The sequence below is a fragment of the Lonchura striata genome, chromosome 4, assembly GCF_050655825.1.
Source record: "Lonchura striata isolate lonStrDom1 chromosome 4, ASM5065582v1, whole genome shotgun sequence".
Classification (NCBI taxonomy): domain Eukaryota; kingdom Metazoa; phylum Chordata; class Aves; order Passeriformes; family Estrildidae; genus Lonchura; species Lonchura striata.
The window spans coordinates 69,539,979-69,567,557 of NC_140706.1; the positions used below are offsets into that span (position 1 = coordinate 69,539,979).

At 40.9% G+C, this 27,579-nt stretch overlaps 1 protein-coding gene across 12 annotated transcripts in view; it reads left to right on the forward strand.

Moving 5' to 3' along the window:
- ARSJ (arylsulfatase family member J) overlaps positions 1–27,579 on the forward strand; it is a 117,140-nt gene that overhangs the window by 71,236 nt on the left and 18,325 nt on the right. The gene's annotated exons all lie outside the window — the stretch shown is intronic.

A 27,579-nucleotide genomic window follows, 5' to 3' on the forward strand; every position in this document is an offset into this window, starting at 1 on the left:
AACAAAATAATTACCCAACCTCAGGGCCTTCTTACATCAGAAGGCTAATGAGGATTAAGCGGGGGAGTTTATGCATTTGAACTGTAGGAACAATTTCTAAATAATCTCCTAGTGTGGACACATTTACTTTGGAGCAAAACTGCCTTGTCTCTGTTTAGCTTAACTCGCTTTGACAGGAACAGGGAACTCCTGAAAGAGCAAAACAAAATGAGAGGAAAGAAGTTTATTTTCTCCCTTCCCAAAGTATAAACAGGAACAAGGCCTTGTTAATACTGCTGGTAAAAGAAAGACATGTTAAATAAAACAAGCAACTGGCCTGGTGTCTCACATCTCCATATGGTAGAGCTGGAGATAATTCCCAGTCTCAGTCTATTTCCCAGACTTGCTGGACCAGGGAGATTTTCATGAAGAGCTGACACGTTATCTAGAACAAGAATTCCACACAGGTCTTTGTTTTGGTTTTATTTTTACTTCTTTGTGCAGACTGTGTCTGAGAAGTTATTTCGAGACACCTCCTCACTCATTCACAAGAACAGAGTTGCCCTGCAGCAACTAAAGCAGCAGCTTTCAAGGGAAACGTGTGCCAGGATAGGGTTCAGTGCATCTTGGTTGTCTTTAAAGGCATGCAGCAGTTGGAGGCCAGGAGCTCCGCCAGCAGCACGTAGCCAGCCAGCTTTCTGAGGATGATGGTTTGGGAAGCAGTGCTTTACAAAGGCAGTGTCATGCTGCACAGGAATGACTCATGGAGCAGCTGCAGGAATGGGATGACCGGGTTCCAGTGGAACCAGGGTGCTGCCCTGGCTCTTGGAGGCTGCAGAGATTGTCTAAACATGAGAAAAATACAAGTTAAGAATAACTGTAACTCAGTTTAACTACTTTGATCTTTCTTTAAGTACAGTAAAAGGTATGCATGTTCTGAGGAACCCTGGTCTTTTCATTGGCTTGCCAGGCGGAAATGGTTCTGCAAATCTGCCTGCTTTGGTTTTGGAAACTTTCATAGGAAAAAGAAATTTGCTTATATTTCATCTTTATTTTCTTAGTCTGCTGGTCTGAAGCCCTTAGAGTATTTTTTTATGTTGTTCTACTTTAGGGAAAAAGGAGCTGTAGAGAGAACTGTTTCTCATGAGTGAGAAATCAGGGAGGGATTGGTGAGGGGTTAATAAGCTGGGTAGAGTACTCACAAGGCAGGTTCAGAGAATACTTTTCCACTCTTGCTGAAGATAAATGCTTTGATGGCCGCTTTTAATGCCTTCTTAGAAGATGTGTCTTGATTAAAATGCCATGATTTGGACACTCCTAATCCAGGACAAGTACTGTTATTTATTGAGTTCTTAAATGTGTTAGTTCCAGGCTGAAGACCTGCTCGTCTTCTGGAGGATAATCTGGATGCTCCATGCCTCCCAATACACATCCAGTGCTTAACATAGTACCAAAGAATAGTTTAGGTTGGAAGGAACCTTTGAAGGCTAACCTAGTCCAGCCCCCTGCCATGGGCATGAACACCTTGAGCCAGAACATGTTGTAAACATTACCTGTTGGATCAGTCAGATCCAGAGGGACTTGTGTAAATCAGAGTCATGAGGGAACACTAACTCAGGTTGCCAAGTGGGAGTTAAATTTTGGAGAAGATTTTGAACAGCCCAAGTTCTTGACAGGTCTCCAGGCAGCCCCTCAATGGCCGGTGTTAGTAAAGAGACCCTTCTTTTGGTGGCTGTCCTGTGTGTGAAGGAAGGAGGCTGGAGGTGACATGTTAGAAGGAAGAGGCAGAATTATTTTTTCCCTGTGTGTGGTACCACAATGTGGCAGCTGGTGAGCTGTGTCAGCCTGGCCACTTCTGAGTCCCTATCTGCTTTCTCACACCCTGTGTGTGAGCCTTTGGCTACTTTTATTCCTTGCTTTCCCACAGTATTGTCACTTTCCCCATTCACTCCATCCAAAACTATTGCTTTTAGGCCACTAGTAGGGCTGGCTTCCACAGCTTTTTATTTTGGGCTTCATTTCTGGGTGTGTGTGGGGGTTGCAGCTGAGCTGAGCCTCGGGGATGGAGAAGAAAGGCGTGAGCCAGCGGGCTGAGGGCCAGTGTGATGTGCTGGGGCTGTGAAGGGAGGTGAGGGAGCAGCTCAGCACAGCAGCTGCACAGCTGGAATGGCAGCAGGGACCCGGGTGACAGGGTGTGCTCTGTCCTGTGCAGCTCTGGGACTCTGCTTGGCCTCTCCCACGTCCTACAGCTGGACTAAACCTGTGGTCATTGCTGGGCTTGGGTGTGAATGACATCAATTGTCTACAGATTAATTGTTTTGTGTGATACAGTATTTTTTGTGGTTGGTTTCTTCTTGAAAGTAACAGGTGTTCCTCAAAACCTACATAATTTGAGCAGAATGGGATACCTGGCTGAAAGCCTGCAAGCTCAGAGGAACATGTCTTGGGGTAGCTGCCCCAGTTCTGTGTAGTAGGCATTATGTAATGCAGTGGTATTTGCTGGAACAATATCTAATTTAGCAAAGGAATCTGACAGTTAGTACTGACTGATAAGAAGGAATCTAGACTTAATATGCTGCAAATGCTTTTGAGGTTATTTAGATACCTGCTTTCTCCTCTAGGCTCCTGGTTTTCTGCTGACCATCAGACATGCAGCCCTGGGACCATGATGTGTACTGTAATGCATCTGGGCCACAGGAAGGTTTCTCATCTATTCCAGAGTAGGGATCTCTGTAAAATCTGATGCACAGCTGGGGTTACAGATCAGTGAGAATCTGAACTCCTTTTCTGAGTCGTGGAAGCCCTGCACTTATCTCAGGAATGAGCTTTGCACTGTGAATGGAATGCAGAGATGGAAGATGTTGGGAAATGCTGAAAGTCTGGGGAATTAAATCCTTTTTTTCCCCCTGGGATAAAATGGAATATTGAGAATTTGCTCATTCAAAGCAGACAGAAATAGATTGTATAATCAGTAAGCATAATCTGAGAGTTATTGTAATATAAGTAGTTATATCTCTTACCTAATTCAGAAATGTCACACATTTATAAACTTTTATATATAGCTATATGTGTTAGGCATATGGCTCTAGGCATCCCTGTGTAGTGATACCTAGTTCAGCATTAAAAATGACAATGTTGGAGCAAACTAAGACTTATTTTGGCAAACAGGAGTGGGCTAAGTACTTTGAGTTGAAGGCAGCGTAGCTGACTTCAGGCAAACAGAAATCCTTTGTTCTGAGGGTGCGAGTTTTTGGTCAGCCTCCTCTCCCCCTGCTCCTGGGTGCATCCTGGTCCAGGCTGCAGTTCCAGCAGGGTGTTGCTCTGGGAAGGAGCCAGTACAGTGGTGTGTGACTGGGAAGTCACCTGCTGTGCTCTGAGCTGCTGCAGAGGGTCCTGGAGCCTTGACGGGATACTGGGAAGCATATATAACACTCCATTAGATATATTCCCTGGTCTGTAGTTAACAAAACATGAGGGCTGCAGAGTATCAGCCTTAAGTACCAAGAGGTGACCTGATACTTTATCTGCTCTGGAGTAAAGGGACTTGGCAGTCAGCAGTCCTGAGTTTAATTCTGATCAGTGTTTCCATTAAGAACTGAGATGATTAAATAATGTGTTCTGATTAAATGTGCTGGTGAGATAGGAGGGCCTGCCAGCATTAAGGGATTGTAGTGATACTGAAAATCATCTTGACAAATTAGAGACATAATATGAAAAATAAAGTAGAATTAAAGCCAGCAGTAATAAATAGAAGACACTCTGCTGAATTCCTGAGGCAGGAAGAAACTTAACAGGCTGGGAATGGTGATCAACTCCTTCGACAGTATTCCTTTAGCAAAGTAGCTGGAATTACAGTTTATCATGCACTGGGTGTGAGGTCAACAATGTCATGCTGTTACAAAAAAGGCAAACATCACGTGAGTTTGTTTGTGGGGCCTGGTAGGTTTGTGAAGAGACTTTCTTCTTCACAGCTGGAGAACTTTTGCCCAAACTTGGGCATCATTCTCCAGGAGCAACGTCTGTATCATTGGAGAGTGTCCAGAGAAGGGTGATCCGATCCCTCAGGGAGATAACTCAGGGGGAAGGATCAGAAGAAACTGAGCTGTTTAGTCTAAAGAAGAGAAAAATGGGAAGGGACGTGGTAGGCCTCGGGTATTTTAAGAGCTGTGCCGAGAAGGGGCGTCGTGTGTGTTCAGTGTCATGCTGGGTGGTGCAAGAAATAAGGGGCTTTCTGGAGTAGGAAAACTTCAGGTCAGATCAGAGGGAGAACCTGCAACATAGAGATTGTGAAACCCTGGAATAGCTGGCTTTGAGAAATCGCTGGGTTTCTCCACCGGCAGTCATTAGGAATGGTATGTCAGGAATGACATCATATAGTTGAGTCTGTCTTGGGGAAAAGGGTTGAATTGGATGGTGTCTCTTCCAGCTTGGATTCATCTTTGCCTCATTTGAAGTCCAGATTAATACAGAAGGCTTTCTGAGGCATGGTGTGAATAAAATACTGCTAAATGCCAGAAGCTATTTCAGCGTTCACTCTGAGAGAAAATACTGTGTGAAAGTTTAATTTCAGTTTTCTCCTAGAAGTTCCTGTTTTCTTCATCCTCATTTTCTCTGGAAATTTTCAAGATTTTTCCCCCTAGGCTTCATAACTCTTGGAGTATGTAATTGTTTATTTCCCCTGACTTCTTTCAGGACTATTTGTGGGACGGCTGCCAAAGATGTTGAGGTATCTTTTTCCATGTTCTTATGTCTTTCACTTAGCATGATATTGTCCATGCATGCATATATATGAAGCACACACAGAGATCAAGTAAATAATTAAACGCAAGGGCTTATTTTTCTTTATTTTCTTCTGCCTCTGATTACTCTCCTCTGTTCTACGGAAAATTAGATCCAGGTACTGAGCTGCTCTGGGGTATTAAGCTACAAGAGGTCTGTCCACATCACTGTAATTATTAACTGACTGCACCAAGGAGCATGTGGAGAACAGGGCTGGAAGGGAAACTACATGCCAGCAATCAAGATAAAAAGTAGCACACACAGGAAGTAGCAAAGTGTAGGACAGGTTGTGATGACTTTTTCTTCCATCACTTTCTGGCAGCCTCTAAGAATATTGTTTGATAGTCTAAGTCTGTTGCATTGGACAAAGAGCGTTGCCTGACATAACTATGTAGTGGAAATGGATATTTTCCAATTTATGCAAGGTACAGTAGGCTAAAGAAATACAGTTGGAAATAAATTTAGAAAATCTGTGATTGTAAATTATCAGTACTTCAGATAGCTTGTTATAGGCTTTTATCCTGCGGTTTGGTTTTGTTGGGTGTTTCAGTTGTAAAAGAGAAATCATCTTCCATGGAAAAGTTACGTTTAAAGTAATTAAGGAATTTAGCCTTTTTAGCATTGTTCCTGATACATGCTTTGTAATTGATGACACACAGTGCTGCCTGTGACAAGCTGAATGAGTGGTGGCAGTGGCCTCCAGTGCTGTTCTCCCTTTTCACTGTTACTCTTCCTTCATGAGACCCTTAAAGTGAATCAAGATGGGAACCTGAGATGGGTGTCTGAAAATAAAACTGGAAATGAAAAGATGGGGCCAGCTTTCCTGACAAAGGATTTAGACCAAATTAAATGGGACAGATTAAATTAACATTTTCATTAAGACACTTCACATTCATAGAAAGATTTTCCAGATTAGTGAGCTGAAGGTCAGAAGAAGGGAAAAATCTGTCCAGATTCTTTCTGTCTCTGTGACACTTGTGTGGGACACTTGTGGATAATACCACACCCAGAGCTTTGTCTTCACTGTCGTGTGTATCTTAGTTCAGGGTTTGAATTTCTATTGCACTTTGGGTTTAAAGTCAATCTTTGAGATTTCCTATTCCACCCATATTTTAGCTTGGCTTTGTATTTATTCATAGTCAGATTTTCTGTGCCGAGCTGAGTTTGCTCCCTTCTAGAATGTCTGTTGCAGAATGAAGGAGGTAATTCACCGGCTGTTTTTCAATTAATATAAATAGCACAAGGCAAAGGATATTGGGCCTGTGTGAGTGATCCTTGTGTAGCGGGAAGCGTTTTATCAAAGCTGCCCAATTTATTGGTTTTCTCACTTAAAAGCCAGTAGACCTGGCTGCTGACCTCAGCTTCTCTGTGTGTACACTGGGAGGCTGGAATGCAACAGCAAGAGTTCAGGGAAAACTCAAGACAATCCTAGTGGGTTACAAATGTACAGGATTAATACAAGAGGTGTTTTAAGCATTGACTAAAATAGCTCTGTGGCCTGTGATGAAATTGCAGAATTTTAAATGGGGAATTCTATTGTACGTGCTGGCTTATGAATAAGAAAGCAGTTAAATATATTTCATCATCCTAGTTCAACTGCGGTTGTAATACGTTAATTAGTGGTGTCAGCTATCACCTACTTATTAATGCAGGCTGTTATCAACATATTATCAAGCTTGAGGTTGGAGGGACAGAATGTTGCTGGAGTTGGAAAACAAATCTGGGATAATTAAGTACATTTTAATCTGCTTCAAACACAAAATTATCTTCTCAAATGTATCTCTGCAGATATTAGATAATAAGCATTGAAGTAGACATTATTAATATTGTAAGTATGTTATGGCCCCAGAGCCTTTATTTTCAACCCTGGGGCAGAAATCTCACGTATAGAAACCAAACCTAGTCTTTATTTTTCTTACTCTTGAATGTGTGGTTAATGTTTGTGCCATAGCAGCTTTCTCATTGTCATGGCACCCTAATTGTAAATGCAGGATTCCAACTAAATTACTTTGGCTTTTCATTTCATTTTTTTTCCTTTTTTAATTGAAATATTAATTCAGCTTTTTGGACTACATTTTAATTCCAGAGCATCTTCGTATCAGAATATTAGTTGTTTTCTAGCCAAATCTCATGTCCATTTTCTGATTCAGTCTACTTTTATCTCCATTTATGTGTTTTAAAGCATTCCTTCTCTGAAAGAGAATTTTCTCCCACTATGAGACAACATTTTGTAATTTTTCTTAGCATTTATAGAACACAAGTGGGTACCAAGGTACTGCTTTAGAGGTGATCTCTGTGATAATAAGTTCTCATGAGAAATTAGTTCCCTTCTGTTTTGAAGAGGCAGATAATTACAAATTTGAAGAAACACTATAATTTGAGGAAAATGGGAAGCTGAAGGGAGAGGAGAAAATTAGTCTCTGGATAGGGAGAAGCGATGTAGTATCTTTAGACTAAATATACTCTAATAGACCCACTGTTGCCTCACAAATTGGACCTCTCTGAATGTAATAAACTTTGTCAAAACAACATTTGCCATCCCATTTTATATACTCCATTTTAGTTGCCATGGATCAGAGTTGATAAAGTCACAGGAAACTGGATTTGAGGAGGACTCTGGAGGTTGCTGAATTAGGTCTCCTACCAACTTAAATTACACAGCAGGGACACGCTGACTTTATCAACTTTTCTTTATTGTTTATTTGCTCCTGGAAATAAAAAAAATATATTGTCAAGTATTCGAGAAATTGGTATCATGACTGTTAGGGAGTTCCCTAACTTTACCATGTTGTCAATTTTAGGAAATAAAACTGTTCCATAAACTTTTTTATCTTTAATATTTTTTTTTCTTTTAAAAGGCCAACTGATGTAATTAGGGGCTTTGTTAATGACCACAGTATAATGGCAGCTCCTTCCTTAATTTTTCCATGGTCCCATTTTGAAGAGCTTTCAGAGGAAGCTATTTCAGCCTGTTTGCTGATTTTTCTTAAGAGCAGATTTTTTTACTATACTTGACTACCATATTTCCACATTAATTCTGATCTGCAGTCTGTTTAATTCTTAATTCTTAAATTATTTTATGGTTCTGACTTGTCAAAATAAAATTCTTGGTGGAGGGAAGGAAGGAACAACTTACTTTTGTGTTGTTTCTCCCCCAGTAGAAGTACTCTAAGCAAAAAATGAAGTATTTGCTGCTTAATTTATGGCCCTCTCCATTCTTACCAGCCTCTGTTTTCATATTTCCTACTAAATGTGACCTGGAAGTGCACTGGGCTTTAATAGCCTGATTTTCAGCTGTTACCTCCTACAATGCCTTGTATTCACCAGTAAACTGATTTAATAGGATTTTTTAAATATATGTATATATATATATAGATGTAGCTTTTTCTGGCAAATCCTTAAAGTGCTTTTGAATCTGAAAAACTGTAACATCAAGATGGTTCTTACTGTTCAAAGTGCATCCTCCATATATCTGAGTCATACTCTCTCACTTTGGTAACAAAAACATTTATTTTGTTACCATTAACCATGGTGAGTCATGGTAGTGCAAAATTAAATTTGCAGGCTACTCTGCTTTACTTTTCTTTATAATTAAGATGCAGCTTGAGATATCTTAAAAGAAAAAAAAAAAGAGTTGGGCATTTCTGTACTAAATAATTTAATGTCATAGTTGGGTTTTGGGGGTGCTTGGGTGACATTTCTGCTCCCTAATAAATGATTGATTTACATAATAAATGTATTTGGGGTCAGAAGCAGGAGGAATAGCTCAAGCAGTGAGTCAGACAACCAAGATTTTACTTCCTGCCCTTGTGATCGTTCACCCAGGTTTGTGTGTTTGGAAATCCTTCCTGTGGGGCAAGGGTGCCTATCACCCATCATTCATCCAACAGCCTGGAGAAAGCTGTTGCCTGGTTTGTATTTCTTTGGTAATGTAGGTGTGTGTTTTACAACATGAGACTACTTATTAGTTTAACCCAGTTGCCAGTTCCTTCTGCAGCCTCCCATCCTTCTAGGGGAAAACCACAGGAAATTATTGTGTCTGCAGTAATACTGGTGCTCTGTGCAACCCTCCCCTCCTGTCCTCCAGGATGCCTCCATGACCTTTTTGCACACTGTCCCCAGAAAACACTCAAGCCTTTCAGGTCATTCCAGAATTAAACATTTGCAACCTCCCAAACCACTTCCAGGCTTTCCTGGACACCAGCCCACCAGGATGTCCTTTTGGAGTCTTCCCTCTGCTTCCAAGGCAAATCAGTTTGGCTGCCAGACTTAAATCCATTCTCTTCATTTTCCCCATTATCCTGTCTCCAGCACTAAGAAGAGGAAGAGCCAAACCAAGTCTTCTCCACAAGAATGAATTGTCTCGCTCTGTCCTTTAGTTCTCTAATTCTTCAGGTATTTTTTGGATGAAGAGCAGATTGATGTGTCTTTCAGATACAATCAGAATTTATATTCCTCTTAACTAGTTACTGGCATGCAAAAAGGTTTCTATGCATAAAGAAATAATATTTATACTTTCCTTATCAGTATTTTAAAGCTGGATTAATTATAGCTGATCACAATTGTAAACACACTTCAGGGGCTATAAAAGGTAAAACTCCTTGCACAGTTCTGAAATTACTTTGAAACAGTTAAAAAGCCTATTGTCAAAAGAGATTTTCTAATGAATGTTTGATTTTTTTCCATGTAGCTTTCTATCATCATTGTATTTTAAAACTGGAAGAGAAAAGGTGATACTATCAGGGAGGAGAAGGAACTTCACAAAGGTTGTGCTACTCCCAGGCAGGAGTGTTTGGAAAAGAAAACAAACCTAAGGCGCTTGGAAGGAGTTCATGGATTTCTAATTAGATATGACATGATATGCTATGATAAGTGATGTGATATATGGGCAAGATGATTCACCCTTTACATTCACCCTTCTGTATTCAAACCAAACCACGCTTCCCTGATTTACTCCAAGCCCTGGAATTTAGCAATTTAGCTCTCTGCTATTGCCAGCCTGCCTGAACGGTGCAGGCTTTGCAGGCTGCTCTGGCAACAAGGTGCTTCCAGGGAAGCAGATATTCCTCCTCTGCCCACAGCGTCCCTGGCTCCTGTGCTTTGGGTACAAATTCACCATGTGCTGCTGGGGAGCTGGTGTTTCTCAGCTGAGCTCTGTGGGTCCACTTCTTTCCCTGCACAGCCCTGTGGGCTGTGTGGGAGAAAATCTCAGCTGGACTCACTGAGCTGACTGCCTTGCTGCTGGACAGTTCAGAAGGGAGGGAACAAACTGGCTTTGCATCCACAGAAAATTCAAGAAAACAGTCTTAAAAAATCCTGGTAAATTACCATGTCTGTCCTTCATGAAATCATTAAAAAATACAATTTAAACATGTGGGAATAACTTGTTCCTAAAAAATTTTCAACAGTGATTTCTACACTTTCCCCAGGCATTCTTAACTGTGATTTTGATTATATAACTTTTAAACTGTCTAACTTCCAGGTTTCCTCCTTCAGTTTAAGCTTCTGATCTCTTGGCAATTTTCAGGTGAACAACTTACTTTGCTACAAAGGGTGATAAATCTGTACATCTGAGCCTATTATCACATCTCTGCTCTTTCCTTCTCCAGCCTGAGTAAATTCAGTTCTTTCCATCTTTCTACACACACCATGGTTTATATACCTTTGATGGCTCTTAATGTACTCCTCTGGACTTTTTATATCTGGGCCTATTTTTTTACTGAAAAGTGTCATCCAGAACAGGACACAATGTTCCAGTAAAAGTTTGACCAATCCAGCCTTGCTATCTTGTTCTCAATCCCAAAGTTACTAAAATATTTTCACAGTTGAGTAATTAGAAGGCAGCACATCAACTCCTTTACTGGCATGAATTTACCTCAGCAGAAAATCTGGGCAAAGTGTCTGTTTATCAGAGAGTGTTTGAAGCTTTTCTGCTGCTGATGGGTAGGGAATGTTACAAGAACAACAGATCTTGTACTATTTTTACCAGTTCAGCTGTGATCTGCCAGTTAAACCAGGCTGATCATCCTTATGGGCTCGTGTCTTTTGAGAGCTGCCACATTCTGTGCAGCGCAGGGCGACGTGCGCTCAAGCCGCACCATCCCATGAGAGGGTAACGACCTGGTGGGAGCTCTGTCCCGTTTCTCAGTGCTTGGACACAAAGCAAATGCATTTTCTTTTCCTCTAACAGACCTGGGAAACTTGTGTTTTATTGCCTTACTTAAGGCAGGACATCATGTTTTCCCTAACCCCTTGTGTAGGTTCCCATAAGACAAAGCTTTTTTCCTCAGCACCAAGTTGTTGCTGACTCGCCCCTCAGGCTGGGCTACCAACAAGCTCCAGGTCTTCTTTTCTGCAAGAACCTTAAGTTACTGCCATTGATTATTCGACCCCAAAAGCACTGCTTTGTGGTTATTGTAAGTGAATTGCCTCCTTTACATTTCAGGTTATTCCTCTAATTCAATTTCCTTTTGAATTTCAACTCTTCAGTAGGCAGTGCAGCAGCTTGATGAGTGCAAATTTACAGTCTGAACAGGTTGTGGAATTTAATGTGTATAAATTTCACCTTAAACATATATTCATAACCCCTATGAAAATAATCACTCAGAATGTAATTAACCCAATTGCTTTTTCTAATTCCTCACAGATTTACTTTGAGAATGAAAAAGTCTGAAGCTTAAATATTTTTATTCCAAATTTTTCATTTTACAACTTGAATTTGCCAAATCAGTTTTCAGGGTTAGTTAAATAAATCATAAAATGGTTTTGGTTGAAAGGGACCTTTAAGCTTATCTTGGTCCACCCTGTGCCATGGGCAGGGACACCAACTATCCCAGGTTGCTCCAGGCCTTGTCCAACCTGGCCTTGGACACTTCCAGGGATGGGGCAGCCACAGCTTCTCTGGGCAGCCTGTGCCAGGCTCACTCCTTCACCTCCTCACAGTAAAATGTTATTTTCATGATGTCATTTTCAACCTTGGGCTTTTGGAGTCTTGGGTGTTTATGTGTTTTGAGTTTGGTTTGGTTTTGAGGTGTTTCTGCCCTCCCTTCTCTGTGTTTCTGGTTCATCAAACAAAATAATGATCCTGAGTTTTGGCATTCCAATGTCAAATGACTCGTGCCGCTGTCCATGCATCCTGCTCTGCTGGAGAGTCACTGGATGTCACCTGCAGGTATTACATAAAGATAAGAATAGGCTGATTGTTTGATTGTTCCATCTTCATTTGGCTTGGTATTTCTCTGAAGGAATGAGGCAGGCATTTTCCCACATGGGCAGACAGAGCCTCCTCTGTAGCTGTGGTGTTGTGCTGAGGCCGACAGGACAAGGCTGGAACAAGCTGGGAATCCACACAGTCCTCATCTCAGTCTTGGTTGTGACAGTGTGCAAGGAAGGATTTGTCTTTCACAAGTTGTGACAGATGAAGTTGCAGGATTGTGTTTCATCACAAAAAATTATCATTGCAAAAAATTATTCATCACAAAAAATTGCAGATCCAGGTGCTGGTAAGTCATATGCAGGGCCAGAAAACTAATAGGCAGCTGCATCTCTGGTATTCAAAAATACAAATACATTTGTGCTCTTTAAAATTCCTACTTCTCTGTTGAGTAAAGACCAATTTCATGATTTAATGGGCATTGACATATAAAGACATTTTCTTAAAAGACCATTTGAAGCTTTTGGGGTAGATAAATGGTGTTTAACAGCAAGGACATTTTCTAGAAAATTACTGCTGGGCCTTCATTAGGTTTTAAAGATTGGAGATGACCAATTAGGCATGCTCCAGGTGTTTCTTCTGCTATAGCTAATACTGATTTTTATTAGCATTATGACTTTTATTTGCTTTTGACTCATGTCCAACAAAATGGAATTGTCACTCATTATCAGTGAATTGGATTTTGGTCTTGGGAGTAAACCAGGCGTGCTCTTATTTGTGCATAAGAGTTTCTTCCTTTCCAAAATCCATGGATTATGATGAAGAAGGAAGGAAAAAGAATTCCTTGCCAGAGGAAAACATGAAAGATATATGTTGTATGTATATATATATATGTGTGTATATATGTAGAAATTGCTAGTTTCTTTTTATAAGTTTGCATTACTGGAGAGGGCAAGGTCTGGTTGCTCAGCCATTCTTCTTCTATGGAAAGTAAATGTGCTGTCTCACTTGAACCCAGTCTTCTGGCAACCAGTGTGCATGGCCAGGGTATTTGGCTTTGCAAAAACACAGCAAAAGTGTACAAAGAAAACCCCCACCCTTGTCTAGCCTAATTCCCTTGGCTTGCACAAGGGAAATTTTGAATTTAGCAAATGGAACAAGTGTGCTTCCAGCCTGATCTGTTTGGGAGCAGTTGATAAATTGTGTCAAAACAGTCCCGCGTACTTGGAATTAAATCCTGCCCATTTCTGAAGAAGCACTTGCAAATATTGCTGTTCTGCAGAAGTGTCTGAAACAGTTGGTGCTGGTGCAACACTGGCCAGGCAGGAATGGAATTAAAATATTTCCTCTCCGCCGTCTGCTTGAGGCTTATCAGCTGCTGATGCCATAGAGATCAGGGTACTATAGAGAGATTTGGTCTGTCTATAGTATCCTGATCCAAACTGAAGGTATTTTCTTGCATAAACATTTTTTAAAGAAATGTTTCAGCAACTTGGGCTTTCACAGCAATGCTTTAATTGCAGTCAGTTTGTCTCCCCACAAAACTCAGCATAAATAAAGACTTGTTTCAGTGTTCTTGTGGTTCAGAGAATGTAATTTTAGGGTTTTATTAAAATTTTATTCTTTTTGCCAAAGACAGCCAGTGAGTGTACTTCATCTTCCACCCTGTGCTGGGTGATTGTATGTAACCTGTGTGGGAAGATGTGCTCCATGTTCTCCTCTGCCTTTCTATCCTGTCAAGCCAGTGATGCTCCTTTAGCATCAGGGACTAGGAATGTAGCATGTTCAGTGTCCCTGACTGTGGTGGCCCTGCCATACCAGGGGCATTGGAACCAGCTGATTTTTAAGGTCCCTTCCAACCTAAACCATTCTGTGATTCCATTATTCCAATTCTATGATTTTCTATTAGTGTATTTTTACATTGATACATCTTCAGTTTGTCATCTGCGTGTACCTGAATTTAGGAGCCAGGGAAGCTTATATTCACAAGATTTTATTTAATGCACCCAGTTTTGCAATGGTTAAACCAGAAATAATTCATTAAACACAAAATGTCATTCCCTTGAAGCTATAATTTGATATACCTCATAGAAATAAAAGTGTGGATTTCCTTAAATAACTTGCTTAGTTAAATAAATCGAAATAAACCCAGACAGTCCACTTAGGTAAGGAGTAGGTGCTTGAATACAGGAAGTACATGCAAAACAGAAATGTACCCACAGCAACACATGAAATTCTAAATGCAGCTGAACTGTGTGTTCCTTCCCTTTTTCTGTCCCCTGTTGGGATTGTGTCTGTGTGGTCCAACTGGAGATGGGCATGCCAGGAACATGACAGGGAGAGAACAGATTGCTTCCCTTCACTGACAGAGAGGATTTAACCTATTTATGGCACTCGGGTGTTAGTACAGAAAAAGCCAGGCGTGCCCAGGCTGTGTGCTTTGCTGTGAGCACTTGTTCTGAATTCACACCTCATCAATCCATTATCTAAGGAAATGAGGAAAGAAAGGAACCATGTCATGGGGTGGGTGGATGATAATGCCAGGAAAGCAAGAGGTCAACCTGAGCATCAGCCGCTGGCAAAACTTTTTCTGGGGAGGAAAAGGTGATTCTATAACCTGTGATTGTCACCACGAACACGGAGGAGGTCCCTGAGCCATGGACACTGCCACTTCTTGGGTCTTAGTGCTTTTTTTTGCTGCTTCAGCTGCTAGCTTGTTTAGGATCGAAAACTTCAATGCGCAGGCATAGTGTTTAATTTTTGTCACTTCTCTGCAAGAAAAGAAAGTACCTGTAAGTAGAGAAAGGCCATCAAATGCCTTTTAAAACGCAGCTGAAACCATGGTCATAATTGGGGAAGAATTTTGACGTAGGAGTTATGAGAAAATGGTGTTTTTAAAGCACATTCCTGAGGGAGTGAGTGGGAGAAATCATTCTGTCTGCTGAGAGTATGAAATAATGTGTGTGCATTTTGGGGGTTTATTACAAGGCAGAGTGTGCTTTGTGTGATTCCATTTGTTTAGCTGCTTAATTCAAATCTATCTCTTCCATCTACAGGCTGATCAAGAGCTGCATAGTAGTCAGGCACTTGAAAATTTTAACCTTTGTCAGATTGTTGTTTTGTTGCATTTTCTTGTCTCAGTAACACACCTTGGAAATTGCAGATTCAAGGAGAGAATGAGTATTTTCTTCTCTTTTTTCATCCCTAGGGAAGGCAGGAATAAAGAAAAATGGTTGTTTTCAGTTAGAAAAGCAAAAGAAAAACAAATGGATGGGCAACATAAAAAGCTTTCTATTATTTTGTTTCTTACCAGCAGAGTATCTGCAGCTGTATGAGCTATATTGTTACCTATAATAAAGATGATAGTGGGACTTGGATAGTCTTGGAGCAACCTGCTCTAGTGGAAGGTTTTCTGCCCACTGCAGAGGGCTTGGAACTGGATAAGCTTTAAGGCCCCTCCAAGCCACATCACTCTGTGATTCCATGGCCCCAGTAAGGAGCCCCAGTGACCCAGAAGGCTTTTATTCCAGCACATAAAATCCTTAAATGTGGCTGATGCAAAGGATATTTATAGTCTCAGAAGGAAAATGATGAGAGATTTTTCCGGAGCAAATGAAATCAAAATTAGGTTTGTTCCCAAGCAAATGCTCTAAATCATGATGTAGCTAACATCTTAATTTTGAGTCCAACTGGGACAGAGCTGGAACAGCAATTTCAGACCCTGTACAGGGAACACAGGTCATCTCAGAAGAAAAGGTGGTATATTTCCTTGTCAAACCAAGCCTTCCAGCTGAGATCCTAGAACTGATACTGGTTGTATTTTCAAGCAGGGGGTTTCATCCTTCATCCCATAGGAATGAGAATGAAGATGGGAAGAAGGGAGCACATGCAGAACTATTTACCAGTGGTGGACTGGGATAGCTCCATGGGCCATTTTAAATGCCTTACATTAGATATTTATTTTTCCATAATACTAGGAAGTCTTGTGCACTTCGTGAAGCACTAGATGTTAGCCTGAGATTGCCTTGGAACAACCTGGGTATCACTGGCACCTACAGGTAATTCCAGATGTATAGTAAGATCCATAGACATACCTAACCATCATTTTGTTGGTGAAAATCAGGATTTACATTACTCCACACCAAAAGCGGAGCTGTTCTTCCCTTTTTTCTTTTTTTTTTTTTTCTTTTTTTGGCGTGGCAACTAAAAGCATATAAAGAATGAATTAAAAGCTGTTTGCACTTTATCCCTTTAATATATCAGAATGCAAATGTCTCCTGCAACCTTGCTGTTAACATTAAGTGGAAATTTATTGTCCTTGGAGTTGACTTGTAGCATTGGCAACAAACAGAATTACTGTTGTGGGGTTTATGTTGGGTTTTATATGACAGCCCAGGATGATGCATTTCTCAAAGCACTTGAGATGCAATTTCAGAGAGGCAAATGAGAATCAGTCAATGGGTCAGAGCAACACAGTTCAAAGGCCCACAGTTCATAAAATATTTATGTGCTGTTATAAAAGTAAAGAGGAAAGGGATCTTATATAACATACCGAAAAAATGAAGAGCCAGCAGAAAACTTCCTCTCCCATCCCACAGCTGAAGTGAACTTACATATTTGCAGAGAAAGTGTGTCCAGCCATGGCTTTTCTACAGCTGTCCCAGGATGTCTGCCGTTTCAAATGCAATAATTCAGTTCTTTGCTATTCTCTTGTTCCTAGGTGGATGCATCATGTCCAAGCTATGCTCACTGTGACCAACTGCAGAAAACCAGTCTGCCACAAGATTTTCTTTGTTGTTTTTTTCTGGTATAATAATGTAATGGTAAGGGAAAAGGGGAAGGAGGAGAGTGACATCAGAAAATATACTGGATAGTTAAAATTCTAATGACATTTCAAAGAAAATCACCCCAAACCACCACAACCCCCCTAAGCAGAAAAAAATATATGAACTTCCAGACAATAAAAACCTGAGAGGAAATTTTGTTGCCTGTTAGCTGGCTCATGGTGTCCTTTACACTGTTGTTGCCTATTGTAATTCAGATTTTTGAATTTGTCTGGATTTTTAGCTAAGTGTCTATTTGGTTTTAAAATACTGATCTTATATTGGCTCTATGTCTAAAATACTATGCCTGAAAGTTCTAAAGGAAAATGTAAAAAAAATAATGAAAGGCTTAATTTAAACTTTTGGGTTATTTTACTAGTTAGAGGAAGCCCTGTTGGAATCACTAAGTTCCACTCTTGATTCTGATGTGGTTTTTCATCTTTCCCATCTTTCTTTTACCCTATTTCTGTGTAGTGTGATGTAGCACTCACCGTCCTTACCAGGAGACACTGCTGCAGCTTCCCCAGGTGCCCATCAGCCCTGCTTCCATTTTGAGGAAGTAGATTATGTAAATGAGATTATAGGAGTAGATTATATGGGAGAAACTTCAAGTCAGAGCCAGAATGCATATTTATCCCAGACTCTTGGCTCCCAAGCAGAGGCTTTACAGACCTTGGTGCTGCTCTCCTATTCTGCTGCTTCTGACTCTTTAGTCACCTCCCCTGCATTTTGCTTTTGAACACACAGGCTTAAGCCTGGGTTTGAGAAGCAAATGCTTGACTTTAAGACAAATAATAGCAAAGAAGTTGGTCCTGCAGTTTGTCGAGCACTGCTCGTGAAAAGCTGGGCATGAAATGGACTGTTGAGGAATTTTACAGACATGCAGCCAGATTGCCAGAATTCAAAATACATTAAGTGCTGAATATTGAATAAGCCAACTGGGAGAGTTCATGAAAAACCAAAGCAGTGTGGTTAAGTTGCAGGGGCACATTTGTAGAACAAGTTGAAAATGTGTTTTATAGTGTGCACCCACTCCTGTGAGAAATCTGGTGAGGTGATCCTGGACAAGCCCAATGCTCTGACAATACATACACATATATACTGACTTTGTACAGCTGTACCAGGAGTGTTGATTTATCTGTTTGGTGGGACAAGTTATTAATGCTGTACTAATTGCTGTCACTGATGGGACAGTAGAGATAAGAATGTTGTCACTGAGTGAGCTAACAGGCTCCCTGCAGTTCACAGTTTTCTCTGGCTCGTGTGACCCATTGGAGCTACACCCCACAGATTTGTTTAGGGAGCAGCAAAGTCTCCTGCAGACAGAGCTGAGCAGATGCTGTGGTTCCAGCAATGTTCCTGACATGTTCCCATCCCCTGAACACAGCTGCTGCTCTGTGGTGGTGTCACCACTCGTCACCTCTCTGTGTTGTGGTACAGTCTTAGCACAGATGCTGTACACAATGTCAGTGAATTGCTGTGGGGCTGGTTTGCTCCTCCTTTAACCTTCCTGGCTCCTGAAGAGGAAAGAAATACTTAGCTTTTTCACTCAAGACAGATGCAAAGCATGCCTGACTCTTCCCTCTTCTCCTTCCCTCTTTTCCCTTTGCAATCCCCACAGTTTCCAAATCTCTATTTCCACCTAGAGAAGAATGCTGAAAATAACAAGAACAGATTCTAAATGATGAAGCTTTGTTCAGCATTACACCATTTTGTAAATTTTGATGTTATTACCAGGGTTATTAACCACTGAAACACATAATTTCACAACCTGGACAGGATGTAAGTGATTTGGAAGCCACAAGTTCGAGTAACTTTCCACAGAGTTAACTGTGCTTCAGAAGAATGGATGGGTTATGATCTTCCTGTCATATTTTTCCAACTAAATTTCCCACTGGAAACCCTGGGATTTGAGACAAATGTGTAGGAGCTGCTTTTCTGGAATGGTGATAATTTCAGATAATGCATCTCTGAGAAAACAGAGCATGTCCTTTTCAATCTGACCAGATATTTTTTTAAAGGAAGCTTAATAATGCAGATTGGGAATCAGTGGTCTTTTGTTAGTTCCTGTAACTTCTGTTGATTTCATGGAGATTTAGGGACCTTTTTGAGAATCCCTATTTGTGTCTTTAGCTGTAAAATATAGACTAGTTTGTGAAATTCCTTTGGAAGTGCACTTAAGCATGAGTTCAAGAGCAGCCAGTTGTTTAGATCCATCCGTTCAAGAAAGCTCTTCTGTCACCAAGGAATTTAAGCAGGTGTAGAAGCTCTATCCATACAAAAGTGCCTTCACAAGTCAGAGTTCCATAGCTATTTAGTGAATCCCACACTGATAAATGCTGAATGTGTTTCCCTTTCTCCTGAAAAACTGATATTTCTCAAAGAATTACTACTTTTATATTTTCTTTTTTATTTTTTTGATGAGTGATCCTCATTTTCTGGAAGGTGTTTGCCCTTAAATCCCCTGTCACAGGGTATGTGATGCTAATATCACTCTACTTAAATAAATGTTTTCAGACAGGGAGAAAGCCCCACAGAAGGCAGCATATGGTGCTGATGGTGTCTCTGCATAGGTTCCATCAGTATATTAGGAGTTGCTGGATATGTTGAATGCACACTTCCAAAACTTTGTCTGTGTCCCATTTGGACCTCACTTACTCTTACCTGGCTCGCTGTTACATGAGTCATTTTTGTGTCATATTTTGTCTGGGCTAAAAATCAGCTACTAGCATCTTAAATAAAGCACAGTTTCATTAATACATTAGCAGTTAACAGAAAGTACTTTATGTATGCTTTGTCTGCTTTTATACATAATTGCTAGACATGTAAGAGACTGTTTCTAGATTTTTGTGGGACCAACAGCAATAAGACACCTGTTTCCATTCTGCCCTCTATTTTATGCTCCATTTTATTTCCAGGGATGTTGCACCACAGCCCCAGTTCCTGTTAGGCCTTTGGACAGCAGCAAAGCAAGATGTGAGCGAGGAGCAGTGTGAATGAGAGTTCAGAGGGATTAGGGAGTGTGGCACTGACATCCAAGAGAGCACTGCTTGTTTTGCTAAGCCGGATTTAGGAGGGAAATAAGAAGCATTTTTCCAAATCTCTTCATTATTCATTGCACAGTGGCCTAGAAACAGATGTGCTGTTAACCTCTGTCCCGCATTAACTCCAGTTTGTTCCTTTCTCTGGTGGGGGAGGCTGAGGGAGGGGGAGAGATGCAGCACGGTGGTGTGAGGGGGCTTTGCAGTGTCCGTGCCGTGGCAGCTTGCAGCCATCAAATGGGACACGGAGAATTCTCCAATTCCATCACATTCCTGCTCCACAGAGAAGCCTTATATTTCTCCTAGCTCTTGCCTAATTTGGGCAGGGAGCAAAGGTAGTAACTCAAATCCATTGGTAGAGGAGCATAGGAATCCCTGTGAGGTACCACAGAGCTTCATCGGGTACCGTTAATGACAGACAAGAGGGAGAGGCCTCAGGTTGTGCCAGAGGAAAGCTTAGGTTGGATAGTAGGAAAATGTCTTCACCCAAAGGACTGCCAAGTTCTGGAACCACCTGAAGCTGAAGTCACCTTAGCTGAGGGATTTAAAAGATATAGAGGTGTGGCACTTAGGGACATGGTTTAGCAGTGGAATTGGCATTGTCAGGTCACTGGTTGGACTCGATCCTGAAGGTCTTTCCAACTGTGGGTCACAGTGAGCTGGTCACGCACCTGCTGAAGTTGCTTTTGTTCCTTTTGAGTTCCAACATGTGGTGCTTTGAATACAGACATTTTAGTTCCCTTTTTAATGCTGTGCTATATAGTGTGTGGTATCTCTGATGTGGTAGTTAAAAATTGTCACAGAACTGACTGACAGCCCTGTAACACCGCTCCCCACTCTTCTCTCTGTGCTACAACAGCACACCTACATCCACTCAGACACTGGCAGGGAAAGCAGTTCCTTTCCATGTGGAATCTCCCCTGTGAGTAAACAAAGATGTTCCATTTCCCCATGGTGTCAGTCAGGAACCTGTTGTGTGGGCCCCAGGTTAATGCAATACCTCATTATCTTCATCCATTATTTCTTTGGGAGCCACACACCATGCCTTTGTCGTGATCAAAACGGAACGTGAATATTGTGGTGAGTTCTTAAAAAGGGATTTTAATACTGTATTTCTCAGGTGAGTCAGGAAATAGAAAGAAAATCCAGCAGCAGCAATATGTGACAGAGCTCATACATGACTGCTGGCAATCACTGTAAATAAGCAGGTGCTTGTTAGCACTGTATTTTAACAAATCTAGTTACTAAGTGGTTTAGCATCAGGGTGAGACTCATTTGCATCCTGCCATCTCTTTTATCAGGACTAAGAGGCCCATTGTGAGCTTTAGCTGTGTTGTGCAACAGGCATAGTTCCATGCCTGCTCAAAGGATGAGCAACACAATAGACTCAGAAACTGATATCTGAGTGTCAGAAGGACAGAAGGACTGGAGGTCGGTGGTGTTGTTCAGGCTGAGAACTATGCAGAACCCAGAAGACAGCATCTCTTGGCTGCCAGCCCTCCCTCCCCTTCAAGGCAAAGTTATTCCTTTCACTAATGATTGAGTGCCACTGCTGTTGCCAGTGTCAGCCCAGAAAACCAGCAATATTGTTGAAAAGTCAAATTAGAGTTTGTTGCTTTGTTTTTTTTTCTCTCCAGATAAAGCTGTTCTTCATATTATCAGGGCTGTAGCTTTTCTGGGCAAAGTACTCTGGAGTGGCATGGAGCAATTGTCCCAGGATGGCTGCAGGGACAGCAGCAGAGGGCATCGCTCTCTCGCTGCCAAGAACGAGACCCTAAATGAGGGGTCTGGGTGGGCACCGCAGCCTCTGTAAAACAAACTTAACCTTGTTGCACTGAGTGACACACTCGGTTCTGAGCAGCACCTCCTCATTTCATGTGCAGCAGCATCCAATGTGCCGGCTGAAATGCATGATTAAACTCCAAAGAGCTACAGCAGGAATCCTGCTGTCTCAGACTGCTGTGCTATACACCAGGGATGAAGGAGAAGATAACAATTTCCTTTTGATGCCTGTGTGCATGTTTTACAATGATGTTGTGTGATAGAATGCATTAAGTAGAACAAATAGAATAACAAAGTTGAGATGAAACAGAAATAATCATCCAAGAATGTTTCTTAATTAATCAGCATTTCCAATGAGCCTCCACATAAAAAAAAAGGAGTTTGGTGCATTAATTAATAGACTGATTTTGATACTTTGATGACTCGAGCAAAAATTTGCCTAGAAGCCTATGCAATTGAAATTGATGGAATTATACTTTTATTTAAATAGGTACCTATTGATTAAGGGGGGCAGAATCTCTAGAATTCTCAGAATTCTCTAGAATCTCTCCAAATTCTCTATCCTGTAGTAGAATCTTGCAGACAGTTGAGCTTGAGACATCTCACAAAGCAGAATAATGTGAATATTGTAAATACTAAAAGAGAGCTTGTGGCTGTTACCACTTGATCATCATACTCTCACAATAATAGTTTTTCTCCAATGTTAAATTGCTATCTGTAATATTTATCCAAGGATTCAAATGAAACTTAATGGCCTGTAGTGCACTTATGCTCACTAAAGCAGTGGAATTATGATGTTCTCCAATGTTACTCTCAGAAATGGTGTGTTTATGTAGTTGTTCAGTGGTTAATAAAAAATTACAGCTGTCACAAAGCTCAGATGTTGTGAAGGTGTCTAAAACACTTGAGATGTCTCTAAAGTGCCACATAGTCCTATTTCTTTTTCAATGTCATAATGTTCTTTAATCATAAAGCAATTACCTCTCTCAAATGATACCATATAAGCTTGTGATGTGGTAGTTGTTAACCTGTATTTTACATCTTGTCTTTTTGCCCTCAGTCATCCTTGCTGTCAATTCAAGGTCATTTTATAGCATTTAAGTTGATAAACGCTCTAAGTGTTGGTTGTATGAATAATAGATAAGGATAGTTTAATTTAGAAATGGTACTAAATGCTCAAAATGAGTAATTAAGAGACTAATGTAAGACAATAACTGTTTGGCTGCTACCTTAAGGGCTGCCATCAACAATGTCATTTTTATGAGAGATGTCTTCTTATGAAAGGCAGCCCATACAATGAATATCTCTGACGTCCCTTAGGTGCAGTCATTGGATAAATTCTTCCTATACAAAGATGAACCAACTTTCCTAAACTGTCACAGAATTAGGTGGAAAATATTTCACACATGTGCATGGCAGGTTTTTATTTTTGGTCATGTAAAAACTCCTGTGTTATTAGCAATTAAAGTATTCTTTTATACAGAATATGAGACACCTTGAAGCTTGCCCTGTCTGTAACAGTGACTATTCTGGGATATTAGGAGCCTCTGGGTGCTGTTCTCCCCAGCACAGCAGAGAACAGGGGCTGGAATGAAGGCACCTCTCCTTTACAAACTGGTATGTGCTGTGTCTCTGTCCTGGCGTGCTGGTCCTGCTCCAGCCTTGCTTTGGGAGTACCCAAGGGGAGGATTCTTCTGCACACAATTTTTAGACTTTATTTATCTCCTTTTCTTCTGTTTTTTCTCCTGCAAAAATGACCAGAGCAAGACTAGAAATTAATCTCTAACTAATCACAGAGTCTTCAGGTTTCTTTCCATGATTAGGTGTCATATCCGCTGGGATCTGTTGTTGCCGAGAGCCCAGAATTTGGTGGCAAGGTCTGCATTTGTGGTTGGCATGCAAAGCATTTGGTCAAATTGTTTTCTTTCCATGTCACTCCCATGTAGACATGAAACCGCAAGCGCCGATTATGCAATCACACATTTTCCCCTTTTTCTTAAATGAATTACAGTGATAAAGCTGGAAACGTTATGCTGTTTCCACAGCTGCAGCAAACTGGGAGCAAAGAAAACAATAGCTGCATGAACACATGTGCATTGCAGCTGCTGCCAGCTCCCACATTCTCCCTCTCCTTGCTGTCCTCCCCTCGGAAAAGATAAATTGCCTCAGTGACAGGAAAGGTTGGTAGCAGATAAGCGGCCAGTTGGATAATGTTTGGTAGAAAATTTGGAATTAGTGTATGAAAATACTAATTGAGGCTTAATTTGGAGGGTGATTTAAAGTTCAAGCTTCTAGAACCAGGGAGAGTAGCCCTGAGGAAATGCAGATGAAACTTTCTGTTCCTTTTCCCTCCTAGCTTGGTCCCACAGTCAGATAGCTTTCCTTTAAAGCTCACAGCTCTGGAGACAACAGTTGCTTTCCTGCTGTTCACTGAGCTCTGCCTCGCTCCTGGGGTGCCAGTTGCATCTGTAGGAGTTGGGAAGATAAAAGAGAGAGGATCTGGCACATATCTCAGAGATGTAAAACTGTTGGAATAGAGAGCTATGGAGAACAGCTTTTTGGGGCATGGTTCCCCAGTTTCCAAGCAATTATAGGTGCCAGGTGATAAAAATCACTTTCACAGTATAAACAATATCAGGGTGTAAGGACATTATTTAAATGTCCAAAGGGCAGGGCTGGTGTGAGATCAGAATTTTGAAATTATTCTGAGATTGAGTTCATGCATCAAAATCCAAATGGCATTTGGTCAAATAAGGATGTCCCAGCTCCTCTGAGTCCTTGGAGAAGGGTCATGGTAGCATCACTGATAACATTATTAGTCTGCAAGGAAATTGCTACTTTATTTTTCTTTTCCTGAGTTTGATGGAAGAGCCTTAACTGATTTTAAAACAACAATGAAAAACTTGAAAGTAGGGCAAGATACAGAATCTTCCGAATGACATATATGTGATGGCATTGCCGGAGTGATAAAACAGTAAATAATGTAAGTTAGATTTTTTTATGTAAACACTTTGTTTAGAAGTAGATCCTTTTTTCAGTCTGATTTATAAGCACATAAAAATTCAAGGAATAGAGCTGAGGATGAAATAAATGCTTGTGTATGTCTGAGTGAAGACTTCAGGTTTGATTTGTGTGTGCTGACACAGTGAAAATCTGTGAAGGTTTGGAGTTTGTATCCCATTTTTAATATTGCATTTTCTTCTCTGGTCCGTTTCCACTCATAACCCACCTTTCCCAAAATCCCAAAGTCATAAGCCAGAAGATAAAAATAGTTAAATGATAGATAATGAATTATAGATTCAATATAGAAAATCATATTTTTCTACTGTTTTTGAAAACTGTAATGTACACGTTTATGTAGTGTAGGCTCAGGGCTCCTTGGGAAAGGCACTGAGCAGACTAGGTTGCATGAAAACTTGTATTTAGAAGTGTATCCCATGGGATTACACGCAGTTGCCATAGACTGTAAACACTGAAATAATAGAGGTATTTCACTGAAGAGATAGAGAGATAGATGGGACTTAGCTTAACCTGCTCTTGTCCAGAGCAGATATCAAACTGCCTTAAGGAGTGCCAAGGTTCCACTGATGCTTTGGCTCTCACGAGAGCTTGGCACTTGGAAGAGCTCCTGAACTGCTCCTGTTTCCCTCACAAGCACCTTACAGAGATGAAAACAACTTTGAGATGATTCAGAGTGAAAATCCCTGCCCAAAGTAACAACTTTTTCAAACATGTAGGGTTGTAGACTCCATGCTAAAGCCTCAGTCCACTGTAAAAATGTCATAGATGTATCTGGTTTCTTTCACTGGTGATTGTGTCCTACCTCTGATGATTTGCTGGTAACAAGTGGAATCTTGGCTTTCCCCCCCCCCCCCCAGCAACTTGTACCTCTGAGGACTGAGAGCACCCAAAATCACATATTTTTCTATTTTTTACTCACCTGTAATTCATCTGTTCTAGCTGTTGTGTTATACAAATAGTTTTGGTAAGATGTCAAAGACTGTTATTTAGTAACCCCTAAATTGATGTTCTTGACTGGTATCTACTTGTTGTGTTTCATTATTTTTAACAGGGAAATGCACAATCATCAATGATGATCCCTTTAATTTATGTAGCATGCAGACCTCAGTGCTGTCACTCTCTGTACAACTGCTGTCAAATGTGGGGTTTTTATTTAAAGTATCCTTTTCTAAATCCTAGGCTAGAGTTTATTATTTTTAAAATTGAGATTTTTTTTCAACATATCCTGAGCTATGCAAGCATAATAAAAATACATTTTCCACATTTACTGACAAAAGCTATGCTAGCAAAAGTTCCTGAAATTAGAAACTTCCAGCTGAGCTTTTTTGTTAATCTGCAGTGAGCTGTAAAAGAATCTCAGTTTGAAGACAATTAATGCAGTATTTGAAAATTGTGAGAGCTTGAAATCAATAGTGTTGTACATGCACATTACAAAATGAGAAACATCCCAGCTTCTTCCTCAGCATGGTGCAGAACCCACCCTGAAATTAAGGGGGAATACACTCAATAGAAAATTCCTCAGTGAAAGGTTTGTTCAGGAAAGCTGGTTTGGCCTACATGTGTGTGAGGCTGTGCAGGGAATGTGGGGCATGCCAGGAGAATCCCTTTCTCTCCACAATCCCTCAGCCCTGCTCTCTGCTGCAGGGGAACAGCAGCAAAAGTGTGCAAAGATTCTGTCACTGATCTCTGCAGTGAGAGCTGGAAACTAATGCAGCACTACTGAGGACCTCAGATGGGGAAAATGAAGCCTCCCAGTGTTAGCACATTGCTGAAGCTCAGGTCTCACTGACTGCAGCGTGCCTGTGGTGCTTTACATCCATAACACTCCTGCACCTCAGTGTGCACTTCACCTTCAGCAGCCTAAGGGCCTCTGCTCCTTGAGACTGGGGGCACGAATGGTGTGAAGCCACTGCCTGAGCTTCGTGTCTAAATTAAAACAGGAAGGGAACTTGTGTTGGAAAGGGGTGTCATGAGCTCACACTCAGGAGGAAGGATTTATTTGCTTATTTATTTATTTTAAGAACCCTCTGAAATACTTCTCTGAGCATCCAAGATGCAAAGGGCAATGAAGTCATTGGGATGCTCCCAGAGGGAGTCCATTGCTTTAAAGTCTCCCCTACAAACAAGAAAACAGCTCAGCGTGTCAGTGAGCCAGCACCGAGCATCTGCCTTGGCTGCAACACTTATCACAGTGAGCTTACTGTGAACAACTGAACAACACACCAGGAAAACAAAAACGAGAGTAGAAAATTCACAGAGCTATCCCTGTATAGTGAGGAGAAATTATTTTTCAACATGTTTTTTGTTAGCTGAACATTTTGCACAGATTTTACTTAGTTCCTTGTTCTGCAAATTGCAAATTTCAGGTATTCTAAAGGAGACACCTATGGTCCAGAATCTCGGAGGAGCAGGGAGAAGGAGAGCATAGCACATGCATCTAAAATATTCCCAAGTCTTGAACCCCTACTCTTTATACAGACTCTTAGCAGTCAATGGCCTATATGTAAATAATGCCCACAAAGGTCAAAGTCTAAAAAACTATGAAATTAGATTCTGTGGCCTGTCAGCATCTGCTTAGATTTGACTGGTTATTAGTGCAGAAATTCTTATAATAAATTCCAGACTATTCACAGTCCTAACTTGCTTTCTGCATTTGGGATTAAATTCAGCCAATTTATTCTAAAAAGTGGAAGCTATGTAGGATGTATCTCAGAGACATTTTGTGGTAGTTGGTGAATTCACGTCTTTATCTGCTAGAAAACACCCTCAAAATCAGCATCTACCTCCTAATCCCTTTATGTTTTGCCTGGTTCTGTTTTTTTTTCCTCTTGCACAGTCTAGAAACAGTTTCAAAGCACTTGTTTTGAGACACTTTTCCTATTGCTGTTAGTGCCATTTGCTTCCATATCATCATTGTCGTTTGCTCAGATTACTTTGCTTTTCTATGAATGCCCTGCATGTCCTTCAAAAATGAAATGCTTTTGCTGAAAAAGTATGTTGG